Source organism: Anomaloglossus baeobatrachus, unplaced genomic scaffold, assembly GCF_048569485.1.
Source record: "Anomaloglossus baeobatrachus isolate aAnoBae1 unplaced genomic scaffold, aAnoBae1.hap1 Scaffold_2681, whole genome shotgun sequence".
In the NCBI taxonomy this organism is placed as follows: Eukaryota; Metazoa; Chordata; class Amphibia; order Anura; family Aromobatidae; genus Anomaloglossus; species Anomaloglossus baeobatrachus.
The window spans coordinates 120,597-137,199 of record NW_027442198.1 but is presented as its reverse complement, the minus strand read 5'-3'; the positions used below and the strand labels follow the sequence as shown (position 1 = coordinate 137,199).

General features: G+C 46.2%; 10 non-coding genes across 10 annotated transcripts; all 10 read right to left on the bottom strand.

The window, feature by feature from the left end:
- Positions 1-964: 964 nt before the first annotated feature.
- On the bottom strand, positions 965-1,155 carry LOC142264652 (U2 spliceosomal RNA). Its single transcript, XR_012731116.1, has one exon. It is a non-coding gene; the product is annotated as a U2 spliceosomal RNA (small nuclear RNA).
- Positions 1,156-2,542: 1,387 nt separating this feature from the next.
- Positions 2,543-2,733, bottom strand: LOC142264651 (U2 spliceosomal RNA). Its single transcript, XR_012731115.1, has one exon. It is a non-coding gene; the product is annotated as a U2 spliceosomal RNA (small nuclear RNA).
- Positions 2,734-4,120: 1,387 nt separating this feature from the next.
- Positions 4,121-4,311, bottom strand: LOC142264650 (U2 spliceosomal RNA). The gene has a single exon (XR_012731114.1). It is a non-coding gene; the product is annotated as a U2 spliceosomal RNA (small nuclear RNA).
- A 1,387-nt stretch (positions 4,312-5,698) lies between these two features.
- On the bottom strand, positions 5,699-5,889 carry LOC142264649 (U2 spliceosomal RNA). The gene has a single exon (XR_012731113.1). It is a non-coding gene; the product is annotated as a U2 spliceosomal RNA (small nuclear RNA).
- Positions 5,890-7,276: 1,387 nt separating this feature from the next.
- Positions 7,277-7,467, bottom strand: LOC142264648 (U2 spliceosomal RNA). Its single transcript, XR_012731112.1, has one exon. It is a non-coding gene; the product is annotated as a U2 spliceosomal RNA (small nuclear RNA).
- A 1,387-nt stretch (positions 7,468-8,854) lies between these two features.
- LOC142264647 (U2 spliceosomal RNA) lies at positions 8,855-9,045 on the bottom strand. Its single transcript, XR_012731111.1, has one exon. It is a non-coding gene; the product is annotated as a U2 spliceosomal RNA (small nuclear RNA).
- A 1,387-nt stretch (positions 9,046-10,432) lies between these two features.
- On the bottom strand, positions 10,433-10,623 carry LOC142264646 (U2 spliceosomal RNA). Its single transcript, XR_012731110.1, has one exon. It is a non-coding gene; the product is annotated as a U2 spliceosomal RNA (small nuclear RNA).
- A 1,387-nt stretch (positions 10,624-12,010) lies between these two features.
- Positions 12,011-12,201, bottom strand: LOC142264643 (U2 spliceosomal RNA). The gene has a single exon (XR_012731108.1). It is a non-coding gene; the product is annotated as a U2 spliceosomal RNA (small nuclear RNA).
- Positions 12,202-13,588: 1,387 nt separating this feature from the next.
- On the bottom strand, positions 13,589-13,779 carry LOC142264642 (U2 spliceosomal RNA). Its single transcript, XR_012731107.1, has one exon. It is a non-coding gene; the product is annotated as a U2 spliceosomal RNA (small nuclear RNA).
- Positions 13,780-15,166: 1,387 nt separating this feature from the next.
- On the bottom strand, positions 15,167-15,357 carry LOC142264684 (U2 spliceosomal RNA). Its single transcript, XR_012731145.1, has one exon. It is a non-coding gene; the product is annotated as a U2 spliceosomal RNA (small nuclear RNA).
- Positions 15,358-16,603: the final 1,246 nt, after the last annotated feature.

Sequence of the window (16,603 nt, the reverse complement as noted above, 5' to 3'; positions counted from 1 at the left end):
CTTCTCCTGTCATCCCCCTACCACCCGGGAAAAAAAGAGATTGCCCCCTCCTTCCACTAGCCCACCCTCCCACCCAAAGAACAACTTCTTCTGCGCAGCTTGTTTTCTAGGCAGCAGCGCTATTGTGATGTCATCGGGGGGCATTGTGACAAGCCGCCAGTGTTCCGTCTCTTCATGTTGTGCACAGTTCAAACGGAAAATACATCAACAGGCAGACTACAGAAAAGCTTACTATCAAAGGTTAGAGGGGGGCTTTCTCAGAGGGCTTTTTACAGTTTTTCTATTCCCAATTAGCCGTTTAAGTGTACTTATTGAAAGTAGTAATTCTTTCATAGGCCGCCCTTTCTTAGTATTTGACGTTCCTTATATTGCGGTATGAGGCTTCGCAGTAGGTTGCAAACATTCATCACCCATGACTGTCCCCAATTGAGCTCAGAAGCTCAATGTCTATCATGACCTCTCTTTTAGAATGTCCAAGAGCAAGCAAACTATTCCTCCAGGAGAGGGCGCCAACAGACTACTAAAGAGATCATCATTACTCAAAGAAAACCCCAAAAACCAATGCATGATAGGAATAAACAGGTAACTTTCTTTGGAGTGGAAGCGGAGAGATCGCACCAGATGCCAATTCTAGATCTTATCACACCTGTGGTCACTGCAGCAGCAGGTGAATCCACTTTGTCCAAAAGGGATCTATTCCATTCAATTGCAAATGATCTAGATAAGACAGAGAACTGCAGCACGGGGACATAGCCGAGTTGGTCAGGTTGAGTGGTGATGAGTTTGCTATTTGGATGAATAAAGAAAGTCAAAAGTGTGAAAGATAAAAAACAAAAGGAGGAAGTGTGAAAAGTGAATGGGCCAAATTGAGGTGCATATGAAGACGTATGCTTTCTTCCAATTCATTAAATCGGGCTAATATGAATCAGGTGAATTGAGTTCTGCTTTTGGAAACTGGGTTAAGAAGGGGTGCACCGTTCCTGGAGGTACTGCAATACCAGGTCAATGCGTGGAGTGGACAGAGCAAGCTCTTTTTCCATCTCCCTGTTCTAAAAATCCATTTAATATATGGTCCCCAGATAGGGGACGTATCAGATATTAAACTGATAAGAACAGATACTACACTTGATCTTAGCCAAAAGGCCGAGAAGCGATAACCAGAATTGGTTTGGGCCTCGAGTGGCACCCTGGCCTTTGCCGGACACATCTTAGGGAGAGAGAGCGAGAGGGAGACAAACCCACGCCTACACAAGACATTTTGTCACCCAAGCCAACCCTTGAAAAGGCTGCTTTGCAGAGCAAAAACAAGAAGAATGGTGCGTTTTGCAGCCGCCGCCCACTGCAATGAATCTGAATAACTCCTCCTTTAGGGCGCAAGCAACTCCCCTCCCCCTTGCAGTCTTTCCAATTCACGATACAAAAAGACGGACAGGACAGGTTGCCTGACTTTCCGTCACTGCCACCCTTTGCCATCCTTACCCGTAGAAAGCCCTTTCATCATCCCCAAACCCTAATCTTTTCCCTTTCCTTCCCAGCCCCCAAACCCTGCCCTCTGTACCTTTCTCACCACCCGCTTCCCTTCTCCTGTCATCCCCCTACCACCCGGGAAAAAAAGAGATTGCCCCCTCCTTCCACTAGCCCACCCTCCCACCCAAAGAACAACTTCTTCTGCGCAGCTTGTTTTCTAGGCAGCAGCGCTATTGTGATGTCATCGGGGGGCATTGTGACAAGCCGCCAGTGTTCCGTCTCTTCATGTTGTGCACAGTTCAAACGGAAAATACATCAACAGGCAGACTACAGAAAAGCTTACTATCAAAGGTTAGAGGGGGGCTTTCTCAGAGGGCTTTTTACAGTTTTTCTATTCCCAATTAGCCGTTTAAGTGTACTTATTGAAAGTAGTAATTCTTTCATAGGCCGCCCTTTCTTAGTATTTGACGTTCCTTATATTGCGGTATGAGGCTTCGCAGTAGGTTGCAAACATTCATCACCCATGACTGTCCCCAATTGAGCTCAGAAGCTCAATGTCTATCATGACCTCTCTTTTAGAATGTCCAAGAGCAAGCAAACTATTCCTCCAGGAGAGGGCGCCAACAGACTACTAAAGAGATCATCATTACTCAAAGAAAACCCCAAAAACCAATGCATGATAGGAATAAACAGGTAACTTTCTTTGGAGTGGAAGCGGAGAGATCGCACCAGATGCCAATTCTAGATCTTATCACACCTGTGGTCACTGCAGCAGCAGGTGAATCCACTTTGTCCAAAAGGGATCTATTCCATTCAATTGCAAATGATCTAGATAAGACAGAGAACTGCAGCACGGGGACATAGCCGAGTTGGTCAGGTTGAGTGGTGATGAGTTTGCTATTTGGATGAATAAAGAAAGTCAAAAGTGTGAAAGATAAAAAACAAAAGGAGGAAGTGTGAAAAGTGAATGGGCCAAATTGAGGTGCATATGAAGACGTATGCTTTCTTCCAATTCATTAAATCGGGCTAATATGAATCAGGTGAATTGAGTTCTGCTTTTGGAAACTGGGTTAAGAAGGGGTGCACCGTTCCTGGAGGTACTGCAATACCAGGTCAATGCGTGGAGTGGACAGAGCAAGCTCTTTTTCCATCTCCCTGTTCTAAAAATCCATTTAATATATGGTCCCCAGATAGGGGACGTATCAGATATTAAACTGATAAGAACAGATACTACACTTGATCTTAGCCAAAAGGCCGAGAAGCGATAACCAGAATTGGTTTGGGCCTCGAGTGGCACCCTGGCCTATGCCGGACACATCTTAGGGAGAGAGAGCGAGAGGGAGACAAACCCACGCCTACACAAGACATTTTGTCACCCAAGCCAACCCTTGAAAAGGCTGCTTTGCAGAGCAAAAACAAGAAGAATGGTGCGTTTTGCAGCCGCCGCCCACTGCAATGAATCTGAATAACTCCTCCTTTAGGGCGCAAGCAACTCCCCTCCCCCTTGCAGTCTTTCCAATTCACGATACAAAAAGACGGACAGGACAGGTTGCCTGACTTTCCGTCACTGCCACCCTTTGCCATCCTTACCCGTAGAAAGCCCTTTCATCATCCCCAAACCCTAATCTTTTCCCTTTCCTTCCCAGCCCCCAAACCCTGCCCTCTGTACCTTTCTCACCACCCGCTTCCCTTCTCCTGTCATCCCCCTACCACCCGGGAAAAAAAGAGATTGCCCCCTCCTTCCACTAGCCCACCCTCCCACCCAAAGAACAACTTCTTCTGCGCAGCTTGTTTTCTAGGCAGCAGCGCCATTGTGATGTCATCGGGGGGCATTGTGACAAGCCGCCAGTGTTCCGTCTCTTCATGTTGTGCACAGTTCAAACGGAAAATACATCAACAGGCAGACTACAGAAAAGCTTACTATCAAAGGTTAGAGGGGGGCTTTCTCAGAGGGCTTTTTACAGTTTTTCTATTCCCAATTAGCCGTTTAAGTGTACTTATTGAAAGTAGTAATTCTTTCATAGGCCGCCCTTTCTTAGTATTTGACGTTCCTTATATTGCGGTATGAGGCTTCGCAGTAGGTTGCAAACATTCATCACCCATGACTGTCCCCAATTGAGCTCAGAAGCTCAATGTCTATCATGACCTCTCTTTTAGAATGTCCAAGAGCAAGCAAACTATTCCTCCAGGAGAGGGCGCCAACAGACTACTAAAGAGATCATCATTACTCAAAGAAAACCCCAAAAACCAATGCATGATAGGAATAAACAGGTAACTTTCTTTGGAGTGGAAGCGGAGAGATCGCACCAGATGCCAATTCTAGATCTTATCACACCTGTGGTCACTGCAGCAGCAGGTGAATCCACTTTGTCCAAAAGGGATCTATTCCATTCAATTGCAAATGATCTAGATAAGACAGAGAACTGCAGCACGGGGACATAGCCGAGTTGGTCAGGTTGAGTGGTGATGAGTTTGCTATTTGGATGAATAAAGAAAGTCAAAAGTGTGAAAGATAAAAAACAAAAGGAGGAAGTGTGAAAAGTGAATGGGCCAAATTGAGGTGCATATGAAGACGTATGCTTTCTTCCAATTCATTAAATCGGGCTAATATGAATCAGGTGAATTGAGTTCTGCTTTTGGAAACTGGGTTAAGAAGGGGTGCACCGTTCCTGGAGGTACTGCAATACCAGGTCAATGCGTGGAGTGGACAGAGCAAGCTCTTTTTCCATCTCCCTGTTCTAAAAATCCATTTAATATATGGTCCCCAGATAGGGGACGTATCAGATATTAAACTGATAAGAACAGATACTACACTTGATCTTAGCCAAAAGGCCGAGAAGCGATAACCAGAATTGGTTTGGGCCTCGAGTGGCACCCTGGCCTATGCCGGACACATCTTAGGGAGAGAGAGCGAGAGGGAGACAAACCCACGCCTACACAAGACATTTTGTCACCCAAGCCAACCCTTGAAAAGGCTGCTTTGCAGAGCAAAAACAAGAAGAATGGTGCGTTTTGCAGCCGCCGCCCACTGCAATGAATCTGAATAACTCCTCCTTTAGGGCGCAAGCAACTCCCCTCCCCCTTGCAGTCTTTCCAATTCACGATACAAAAAGACGGACAGGACAGGTTGCCTGACTTTCCGTCACTGCCACCCTTTGCCATCCTTACCCGTAGAAAGCCCTTTCATCATCCCCAAACCCTAATCTTTTCCCTTTCCTTCCCAGCCCCCAAACCCTGCCCTCTGTACCTTTCTCACCACCCGCTTCCCTTCTCCTGTCATCCCCCTACCACCCGGGAAAAAAAGAGATTGCCCCCTCCTTCCACTAGCCCACCCTCCCACCCAAAGAACAACTTCTTCTGCGCAGCTTGTTTTCTAGGCAGCAGCGCTATTGTGATGTCATCGGGGGGCATTGTGACAAGCCGCCAGTGTTCCGTCTCTTCATGTTGTGCACAGTTCAAACGGAAAATACATCAACAGGCAGACTACAGAAAAGCTTACTATCAAAGGTTAGAGGGGGGCTTTCTCAGAGGGCTTTTTACAGTTTTTCTATTCCCAATTAGCCGTTTAAGTGTACTTATTGAAAGTAGTAATTCTTTCATAGGCCGCCCTTTCTTAGTATTTGACGTTCCTTATATTGCGGTATGAGGCTTCGCAGTAGGTTGCAAACATTCATCACCCATGACTGTCCCCAATTGAGCTCAGAAGCTCAATGTCTATCATGACCTCTCTTTTAGAATGTCCAAGAGCAAGCAAACTATTCCTCCAGGAGAGGGCGCCAACAGACTACTAAAGAGATCATCATTACTCAAAGAAAACCCCAAAAACCAATGCATGATAGGAATAAACAGGTAACTTTCTTTGGAGTGGAAGCGGAGAGATCGCACCAGATGCCAATTCTAGATCTTATCACACCTGTGGTCACTGCAGCAGCAGGTGAATCCACTTTGTCCAAAAGGGATCTATTCCATTCAATTGCAAATGATCTAGATAAGACAGAGAACTGCAGCACGGGGACATAGCCGAGTTGGTCAGGTTGAGTGGTGATGAGTTTGCTATTTGGATGAATAAAGAAAGTCAAAAGTGTGAAAGATAAAAAACAAAAGGAGGAAGTGTGAAAAGTGAATGGGCCAAATTGAGGTGCATATGAAGACGTATGCTTTCTTCCAATTCATTAAATCGGGCTAATATGAATCAGGTGAATTGAGTTCTGCTTTTGGAAACTGGGTTAAGAAGGGGTGCACCGTTCCTGGAGGTACTGCAATACCAGGTCAATGCGTGGAGTGGACAGAGCAAGCTCTTTTTCCATCTCCCTGTTCTAAAAATCCATTTAATATATGGTCCCCAGATAGGGGACGTATCAGATATTAAACTGATAAGAACAGATACTACACTTGATCTTAGCCAAAAGGCCGAGAAGCGATAACCAGAATTGGTTTGGGCCTCGAGTGGCACCCTGGCCTTTGCCGGACACATCTTAGGGAGAGAGAGCGAGAGGGAGACAAACCCACGCCTACACAAGACATTTTGTCACCCAAGCCAACCCTTGAAAAGGCTGCTTTGCAGAGCAAAAACAAGAAGAATGGTGCGTTTTGCAGCCGCCGCCCACTGCAATGAATCTGAATAACTCCTCCTTTAGGGCGCAAGCAACTCCCCTCCCCCTTGCAGTCTTTCCAATTCACGATACAAAAAGACGGACAGGACAGGTTGCCTGACTTTCCGTCACTGCCACCCTTTGCCATCCTTACCCGTAGAAAGCCCTTTCATCATCCCCAAACCCTAATCTTTTCCCTTTCCTTCCCAGCCCCCAAACCCTGCCCTCTGTACCTTTCTCACCACCCGCTTCCCTTCTCCTGTCATCCTCCTACCACCCGGGAAAAAAAGAGATTGCCCCCTCCTTCCACTAGCCCACCCTCCCACCCAAAGAACAACTTCTTCTGCGCAGCTTGTTTTCTAGGCAGCAGCGCTATTGTGATGTCATCGGGGGGCATTGTGACAAGCCGCCAGTGTTCCGTCTCTTCATGTTGTGCACAGTTCAAACGGAAAATACATCAACAGGCAGACTACAGAAAAGCTTACTATCAAAGGTTAGAGGGGGGCTTTCTCAGAGGGCTTTTTACAGTTTTTCTATTCCCAATTAGCCGTTTAAGTGTACTTATTGAAAGTAGTAATTCTTTCATAGGCCGCCCTTTCTTAGTATTTGACGTTCCTTATATTGCGGTATGAGGCTTCGCAGTAGGTTGCAAACATTCATCACCCATGACTGTCCCCAATTGAGCTCAGAAGCTCAATGTCTATCATGACCTCTCTTTTAGAATGTCCAAGAGCAAGCAAACTATTCCTCCAGGAGAGGGCGCCAACAGACTACTAAAGAGATCATCATTACTCAAAGAAAACCCCAAAAACCAATGCATGATAGGAATAAACAGGTAACTTTCTTTGGAGTGGAAGCGGAGAGATCGCACCAGATGCCAATTCTAGATCTTATCACACCTGTGGTCACTGCAGCAGCAGGTGAATCCACTTTGTCCAAAAGGGATCTATTCCATTCAATTGCAAATGATCTAGATAAGACAGAGAACTGCAGCACGGGGACATAGCCGAGTTGGTCAGGTTGAGTGGTGATGAGTTTGCTATTTGGATGAATAAAGAAAGTCAAAAGTGTGAAAGATAAAAAACAAAAGGAGGAAGTGTGAAAAGTGAATGGGCCAAATTGAGGTGCATATGAAGACGTATGCTTTCTTCCAATTCATTAAATCGGGCTAATATGAATCAGGTGAATTGAGTTCTGCTTTTGGAAACTGGGTTAAGAAGGGGTGCACCGTTCCTGGAGGTACTGCAATACCAGGTCAATGCGTGGAGTGGACAGAGCAAGCTCTTTTTCCATCTCCCTGTTCTAAAAATCCATTTAATATATGGTCCCCAGATAGGGGACGTATCAGATATTAAACTGATAAGAACAGATACTACACTTGATCTTAGCCAAAAGGCCGAGAAGCGATAACCAGAATTGGTTTGGGCCTCGAGTGGCACCCTGGCCTATGCCGGACACATCTTAGGGAGAGAGAGCGAGAGGGAGACAAACCCACGCCTACACAAGACATTTTGTCACCCAAGCCAACCCTTGAAAAGGCTGCTTTGCAGAGCAAAAACAAGAAGAATGGTGCGTTTTGCAGCCGCCGCCCACTGCAATGAATCTGAATAACTCCTCCTTTAGGGCGCAAGCAACTCCCCTCCCCCTTGCAGTCTTTCCAATTCACGATACAAAAAGACGGACAGGACAGGTTGCCTGACTTTCCGTCACTGCCACCCTTTGCCATCCTTACCCGTAGAAAGCCCTTTCATCATCCCCAAACCCTAATCTTTTCCCTTTCCTTCCCAGCCCCCAAACCCTGCCCTCTGTACCTTTCTCACCACCCGCTTCCCTTCTCCTGTCATCCCCCTACCACCCGGGAAAAAAAGAGATTGCCCCCTCCTTCCACTAGCCCACCCTCCCACCCAAAGAACAACTTCTTCTGCGCAGCTTGTTTTCTAGGCAGCAGCGCCATTGTGATGTCATCGGGGGGCATTGTGACAAGCCGCCAGTGTTCCGTCTCTTCATGTTGTGCACAGTTCAAACGGAAAATACATCAACAGGCAGACTACAGAAAAGCTTACTATCAAAGGTTAGAGGGGGGCTTTCTCAGAGGGCTTTTTACAGTTTTTCTATTCCCAATTAGCCGTTTAAGTGTACTTATTGAAAGTAGTAATTCTTTCATAGGCCGCCCTTTCTTAGTATTTGACGTTCCTTATATTGCGGTATGAGGCTTCGCAGTAGGTTGCAAACATTCATCACCCATGACTGTCCCCAATTGAGCTCAGAAGCTCAATGTCTATCATGACCTCTCTTTTAGAATGTCCAAGAGCAAGCAAACTATTCCTCCAGGAGAGGGCGCCAACAGACTACTAAAGAGATCATCATTACTCAAAGAAAACCCCAAAAACCAATGCATGATAGGAATAAACAGGTAACTTTCTTTGGAGTGGAAGCGGAGAGATCGCACCAGATGCCAATTCTAGATCTTATCACACCTGTGGTCACTGCAGCAGCAGGTGAATCCACTTTGTCCAAAAGGGATCTATTCCATTCAATTGCAAATGATCTAGATAAGACAGAGAACTGCAGCACGGGGACATAGCCGAGTTGGTCAGGTTGAGTGGTGATGAGTTTGCTATTTGGATGAATAAAGAAAGTCAAAAGTGTGAAAGATAAAAAACAAAAGGAGGAAGTGTGAAAAGTGAATGGGCCAAATTGAGGTGCATATGAAGACGTATGCTTTCTTCCAATTCATTAAATCGGGCTAATATGAATCAGGTGAATTGAGTTCTGCTTTTGGAAACTGGGTTAAGAAGGGGTGCACCGTTCCTGGAGGTACTGCAATACCAGGTCAATGCGTGGAGTGGACAGAGCAAGCTCTTTTTCCATCTCCCTGTTCTAAAAATCCATTTAATATATGGTCCCCAGATAGGGGACGTATCAGATATTAAACTGATAAGAACAGATACTACACTTGATCTTAGCCAAAAGGCCGAGAAGCGATAACCAGAATTGGTTTGGGCCTCGAGTGGCACCCTGGCCTATGCCGGACACATCTTAGGGAGAGAGAGCGAGAGGGAGACAAACCCACGCCTACACAAGACATTTTGTCACCCAAGCCAACCCTTGAAAAGGCTGCTTTGCAGAGCAAAAACAAGAAGAATGGTGCGTTTTGCAGCCGCCGCCCACTGCAATGAATCTGAATAACTCCTCCTTTAGGGCGCAAGCAACTCCCCTCCCCCTTGCAGTCTTTCCAATTCACGATACAAAAAGACGGACAGGACAGGTTGCCTGACTTTCCGTCACTGCCACCCTTTGCCATCCTTACCCGTAGAAAGCCCTTTCATCATCCCCAAACCCTAATCTTTTCCCTTTCCTTCCCAGCCCCCAAACCCTGCCCTCTGTACCTTTCTCACCACCCGCTTCCCTTCTCCTGTCATCCCCCTACCACCCGGGAAAAAAAGAGATTGCCCCCTCCTTCCACTAGCCCACCCTCCCACCCAAAGAACAACTTCTTCTGCGCAGCTTGTTTTCTAGGCAGCAGCGCTATTGTGATGTCATCGGGGGGCATTGTGACAAGCCGCCAGTGTTCCGTCTCTTCATGTTGTGCACAGTTCAAACGGAAAATACATCAACAGGCAGACTACAGAAAAGCTTACTATCAAAGGTTAGAGGGGGGCTTTCTCAGAGGGCTTTTTACAGTTTTTCTATTCCCAATTAGCCGTTTAAGTGTACTTATTGAAAGTAGTAATTCTTTCATAGGCCGCCCTTTCTTAGTATTTGACGTTCCTTATATTGCGGTATGAGGCTTCGCAGTAGGTTGCAAACATTCATCACCCATGACTGTCCCCAATTGAGCTCAGAAGCTCAATGTCTATCATGACCTCTCTTTTAGAATGTCCAAGAGCAAGCAAACTATTCCTCCAGGAGAGGGCGCCAACAGACTACTAAAGAGATCATCATTACTCAAAGAAAACCCCAAAAACCAATGCATGATAGGAATAAACAGGTAACTTTCTTTGGAGTGGAAGCGGAGAGATCGCACCAGATGCCAATTCTAGATCTTATCACACCTGTGGTCACTGCAGCAGCAGGTGAATCCACTTTGTCCAAAAGGGATCTATTCCATTCAATTGCAAATGATCTAGATAAGACAGAGAACTGCAGCACGGGGACATAGCCGAGTTGGTCAGGTTGAGTGGTGATGAGTTTGCTATTTGGATGAATAAAGAAAGTCAAAAGTGTGAAAGATAAAAAACAAAAGGAGGAAGTGTGAAAAGTGAATGGGCCAAATTGAGGTGCATATGAAGACGTATGCTTTCTTCCAATTCATTAAATCGGGCTAATATGAATCAGGTGAATTGAGTTCTGCTTTTGGAAACTGGGTTAAGAAGGGGTGCACCGTTCCTGGAGGTACTGCAATACCAGGTCAATGCGTGGAGTGGACAGAGCAAGCTCTTTTTCCATCTCCCTGTTCTAAAAATCCATTTAATATATGGTCCCCAGATAGGGGACGTATCAGATATTAAACTGATAAGAACAGATACTACACTTGATCTTAGCCAAAAGGCCGAGAAGCGATAACCAGAATTGGTTTGGGCCTCGAGTGGCACCCTGGCCTATGCCGGACACATCTTAGGGAGAGAGAGCGAGAGGGAGACAAACCCACGCCTACACAAGACATTTTGTCACCCAAGCCAACCCTTGAAAAGGCTGCTTTGCAGAGCAAAAACAAGAAGAATGGTGCGTTTTGCAGCCGCCGCCCACTGCAATGAATCTGAATAACTCCTCCTTTAGGGCGCAAGCAACTCCCCTCCCCCTTGCAGTCTTTCCAATTCACGATACAAAAAGACGGACAGGACAGGTTGCCTGACTTTCCGTCACTGCCACCCTTTGCCATCCTTACCCGTAGAAAGCCCTTTCATCATCCCCAAACCCTAATCTTTTCCCTTTCCTTCCCAGCCCCCAAACCCTGCCCTCTGTACCTTTCTCACCACCCGCTTCCCTTCTCCTGTCATCCCCCTACCACCCGGGAAAAAAAGAGATTGCCCCCTCCTTCCACTAGCCCACCCTCCCACCCAAAGAACAACTTCTTCTGCGCAGCTTGTTTTCTAGGCAGCAGCGCTATTGTGATGTCATCGGGGGGCATTGTGACAAGCCGCCAGTGTTCCGTCTCTTCATGTTGTGCACAGTTCAAACGGAAAATACATCAACAGGCAGACTACAGAAAAGCTTACTATCAAAGGTTAGAGGGGGGCTTTCTCAGAGGGCTTTTTACAGTTTTTCTATTCCCAATTAGCCGTTTAAGTGTACTTATTGAAAGTAGTAATTCTTTCATAGGCCGCCCTTTCTTAGTATTTGACGTTCCTTATATTGCGGTATGAGGCTTCGCAGTAGGTTGCAAACATTCATCACCCATGACTGTCCCCAATTGAGCTCAGAAGCTCAATGTCTATCATGACCTCTCTTTTAGAATGTCCAAGAGCAAGCAAACTATTCCTCCAGGAGAGGGCGCCAACAGACTACTAAAGAGATCATCATTACTCAAAGAAAACCCCAAAAACCAATGCATGATAGGAATAAACAGGTAACTTTCTTTGGAGTGGAAGCGGAGAGATCGCACCAGATGCCAATTCTAGATCTTATCACACCTGTGGTCACTGCAGCAGCAGGTGAATCCACTTTGTCCAAAAGGGATCTATTCCATTCAATTGCAAATGATCTAGATAAGACAGAGAACTGCAGCACGGGGACATAGCCGAGTTGGTCAGGTTGAGTGGTGATGAGTTTGCTATTTGGATGAATAAAGAAAGTCAAAAGTGTGAAAGATAAAAAACAAAAGGAGGAAGTGTGAAAAGTGAATGGGCCAAATTGAGGTGCATATGAAGACGTATGCTTTCTTCCAATTCATTAAATCGGGCTAATATGAATCAGGTGAATTGAGTTCTGCTTTTGGAAACTGGGTTAAGAAGGGGTGCACCGTTCCTGGAGGTACTGCAATACCAGGTCAATGCGTGGAGTGGACAGAGCAAGCTCTTTTTCCATCTCCCTGTTCTAAAAATCCATTTAATATATGGTCCCCAGATAGGGGACGTATCAGATATTAAACTGATAAGAACAGATACTACACTTGATCTTAGCCAAAAGGCCGAGAAGCGATAACCAGAATTGGTTTGGGCCTCGAGTGGCACCCTGGCCTATGCCGGACACATCTTAGGGAGAGAGAGCGAGAGGGAGACAAACCCACGCCTACACAAGACATTTTGTCACCCAAGCCAACCCTTGAAAAGGCTGCTTTGCAGAGCAAAAACAAGAAGAATGGTGCGTTTTGCAGCCGCCGCCCACTGCAATGAATCTGAATAACTCCTCCTTTAGGGCGCAAGCAACTCCCCTCCCCCTTGCAGTCTTTCCAATTCACGATACAAAAAGACGGACAGGACAGGTTGCCTGACTTTCCGTCACTGCCACCCTTTGCCATCCTTACCCGTAGAAAGCCCTTTCATCATCCCCAAACCCTAATCTTTTCCCTTTCCTTCCCAGCCCCCAAACCCTGCCCTCTGTACCTTTCTCACCACCCGCTTCCCTTCTCCTGTCATCCCCCTACCACCCGGGAAAAAAAGAGATTGCCCCCTCCTTCCACTAGCCCACCCTCCCACCCAAAGAACAACTTCTTCTGCGCAGCTTGTTTTCTAGGCAGCAGCGCTATTGTGATGTCATCGGGGGGCATTGTGACAAGCCGCCAGTGTTCCGTCTCTTCATGTTGTGCACAGTTCAAACGGAAAATACATCAACAGGCAGACTACAGAAAAGCTTACTATCAAAGGTTAGAGGGGGGCTTTCTCAGAGGGCTTTTTACAGTTTTTCTATTCCCAATTAGCCGTTTAAGTGTACTTATTGAAAGTAGTAATTCTTTCATAGGCCGCCCTTTCTTAGTATTTGACGTTCCTTATATTGCGGTATGAGGCTTCGCAGTAGGTTGCAAACATTCATCACCCATGACTGTCCCCAATTGAGCTCAGAAGCTCAATGTCTATCATGACCTCTCTTTTAGAATGTCCAAGAGCAAGCAAACTATTCCTCCAGGAGAGGGCGCCAACAGACTACTAAAGAGATCATCATTACTCAAAGAAAACCCCAAAAACCAATGCATGATAGGAATAAACAGGTAACTTTCTTTGGAGTGGAAGCGGAGAGATCGCACCAGATGCCAATTCTAGATCTTATCACACCTGTGGTCACTGCAGCAGCAGGTGAATCCACTTTGTCCAAAAGGGATCTATTCCATTCAATTGCAAATGATCTAGATAAGACAGAGAACTGCAGCACGGGGACATAGCCGAGTTGGTCAGGTTGAGTGGTGATGAGTTTGCTATTTGGATGAATAAAGAAAGTCAAAAGTGTGAAAGATAAAAAACAAAAGGAGGAAGTGTGAAAAGTGAATGGGCCAAATTGAGGTGCATATGAAGACGTATGCTTTCTTCCAATTCATTAAATCGGGCTAATATGAATCAGGTGAATTGAGTTCTGCTTTTGGAAACTGGGTTAAGAAGGGGTGCACCGTTCCTGGAGGTACTGCAATACCAGGTCAATGCGTGGAGTGGACAGAGCAAGCTCTTTTTCCATCTCCCTGTTCTAAAAATCCATTTAATATATGGTCCCCAGATAGGGGACGTATCAGATATTAAACTGATAAGAACAGATACTACACTTGATCTTAGCCAAAAGGCCGAGAAGCGATAACCAGAATTGGTTTGGGCCTCGAGTGGCACCCTGGCCTATGCCGGACACATCTTAGGGAGAGAGAGCGAGAGGGAGACAAACCCACGCCTACACAAGACATTTTGTCACCCAAGCCAACCCTTGAAAAGGCTGCTTTGCAGAGCAAAAACAAGAAGAATGGTGCGTTTTGCAGCCGCCGCCCACTGCAATGAATCTGAATAACTCCTCCTTTAGGGCGCAAGCAACTCCCCTCCCCCTTGCAGTCTTTCCAATTCACGATACAAAAAGACGGACAGGACAGGTTGCCTGACTTTCCGTCACTGCCACCCTTTGCCATCCTTACCCGTAGAAAGCCCTTTCATCATCCCCAAACCCTAATCTTTTCCCTTTCCTTCCCAGCCCCCAAACCCTGCCCTCTGTACCTTTCTCACCACCCGCTTCCCTTCTCCTGTCATCCCCCTACCACCCGGGAAAAAAAGAGATTGCCCCCTCCTTCCACTAGCCCACCCTCCCACCCAAAGAACAACTTCTTCTGCGCAGCTTGTTTTCTAGGCAGCAGCGCTATTGTGATGTCATCGGGGGGCATTGTGACAAGCCGCCAGTGTTCCGTCTCTTCATGTTGTGCACAGTTCAAACGGAAAATACATCAACAGGCAGACTACAGAAAAGCTTACTATCAAAGGTTAGAGGGGGGCTTTCTCAGAGGGCTTTTTACAGTTTTTCTATTCCCAATTAGCCGTTTAAGTGTACTTATTGAAAGTAGTAATTCTTTCATAGGCCGCCCTTTCTTAGTATTTGACGTTCCTTATATTGCGGTATGAGGCTTCGCAGTAGGTTGCAAACATTCATCACCCATGACTGTCCCCAATTGAGCTCAGAAGCTCAATGTCTATCATGACCTCTCTTTTAGAATGTCCAAGAGCAAGCAAACTATTCCTCCAGGAGAGGGCGCCAACAGACTACTAAAGAGATCATCATTACTCAAAGAAAACCCCAAAAACCAATGCATGATAGGAATAAACAGGTAACTTTCTTTGGAGTGGAAGCGGAGAGATCGCACCAGATGCCAATTCTAGATCTTATCACACCTGTGGTCACTGCAGCAGCAGGTGAATCCACTTTGTCCAAAAGGGATCTATTCCATTCAATTGCAAATGATCTAGATAAGACAGAGAACTGCAGCACGGGGACATAGCCGAGTTGGTCAGGTTGAGTGGTGATGAGTTTGCTATTTGGATGAATAAAGAAAGTCAAAAGTGTGAAAGATAAAAAACAAAAGGAGGAAGTGTGAAAAGTGAATGGGCCAAATTGAGGTGCATATGAAGACGTATGCTTTCTTCCAATTCATTAAATCGGGCTAATATGAATCAGGTGAATTGAGTTCTGCTTTTGGAAACTGGGTTAAGAAGGGGTGCACCGTTCCTGGAGGTACTGCAATACCAGGTCAATGCGTGGAGTGGACAGAGCAAGCTCTTTTTCCATCTCCCTGTTCTAAAAATCCATTTAATATATGGTCCCCAGATAGGGGACGTATCAGATATTAAACTGATAACAACAGATACTACACTTGATCTTAGCCAAAAGGCCGAGAAGCGATAACCAGAATTGGTTTGGGCCTCGAGTGGCACCCTGGCCTATGCCGGACACATCTTAGGGAGAGAGAGCGAGAGGGAGACAAACCCACGCCTACACAAGACATTTTGTCACCCAAGCCAACCCTTGAAAAGGCTGCTTTGCAGAGCAAAAACAAGAAGAATGGTGCGTTTTGCAGCCGCCGCCCACTGCAATGAATCTGAATAACTCCTCCTTTAGGGCGCAAGCAACTCCCCTCCCCCTTGCAGTCTTTCCAATTCACGATACAAAAAGACGGACAGGACAGGTTGCCTGACTTTCCGTCACTGCCACCCTTTGCCATCCTTACCCGTAGAAAGCCCTTTCATCATCCCCAAACCCTAATCTTTTCCCTTTCCTTCCCAGCCCCCAAACCCTGCCCTCTGTACCTTTCTCACCACCCGCTTCCCTTCTCCTGTCATCCCCCTACCACCCGGGAAAAAAAGAGATTGCCCCCTCCTTCCACTAGCCCACCCTCCCACCCAAAGAACAACTTCTTCTGCGCAGCTTGTTTTCTAGGCAGCAGCGCTATTGTGATGTCATCGGGGGGCATTGTGACAAGCCGCCAGTGTTCCGTCTCTTCATGTTGTGCACAGTTCAAACGGAAAATACATCAACAGGCAGACTACAGAAAAGCTTACTATCAAAGGTTAGAGGGGGGCTTTCTCAGAGGGCTTTTTACAGTTTTTCTATTCCCAATTAGCCGTTTAAGTGTACTTATTGAAAGTAGTAATTCTTTCATAGGCCGCCCTTTCTTAGTATTTGACGTTCCTTATATTGCGGTATGAGGCTTCGCAGTAGGTTGCAAACATTCATCACCCATGACTGTCCCCAATTGAGCTCAGAAGCTCAATGTCTATCATGACCTCTCTTTTAGAATGTCCAAGAGCAAGCAAACTATTCCTCCAGGAGAGGGCGCCAACAGACTACTAAAGAGATCATCATTACTCAAAGAAAACCCCAAAAACCAATGCATGATAGGAATAAACAGGTAACTTTCTTTGGAGTGGAAGCGGAGAGATCGCACCAGATGCCAATTCTAGATCTTATCACACCTGTGGTCACTGCAGCAGCAGGTGAATCCACTTTGTCCAAAAGGGATCTATTCCATTCAATTGCAAATGATCTAGATAAGACAGAGAACTGCAGCACGGGGACATAGCCGAGTTGGTCAGGTTGAGTGGTGATGAGTTTGCTATTTGGATGAATAAAGAAAGTCAAAAGTGTGAAAG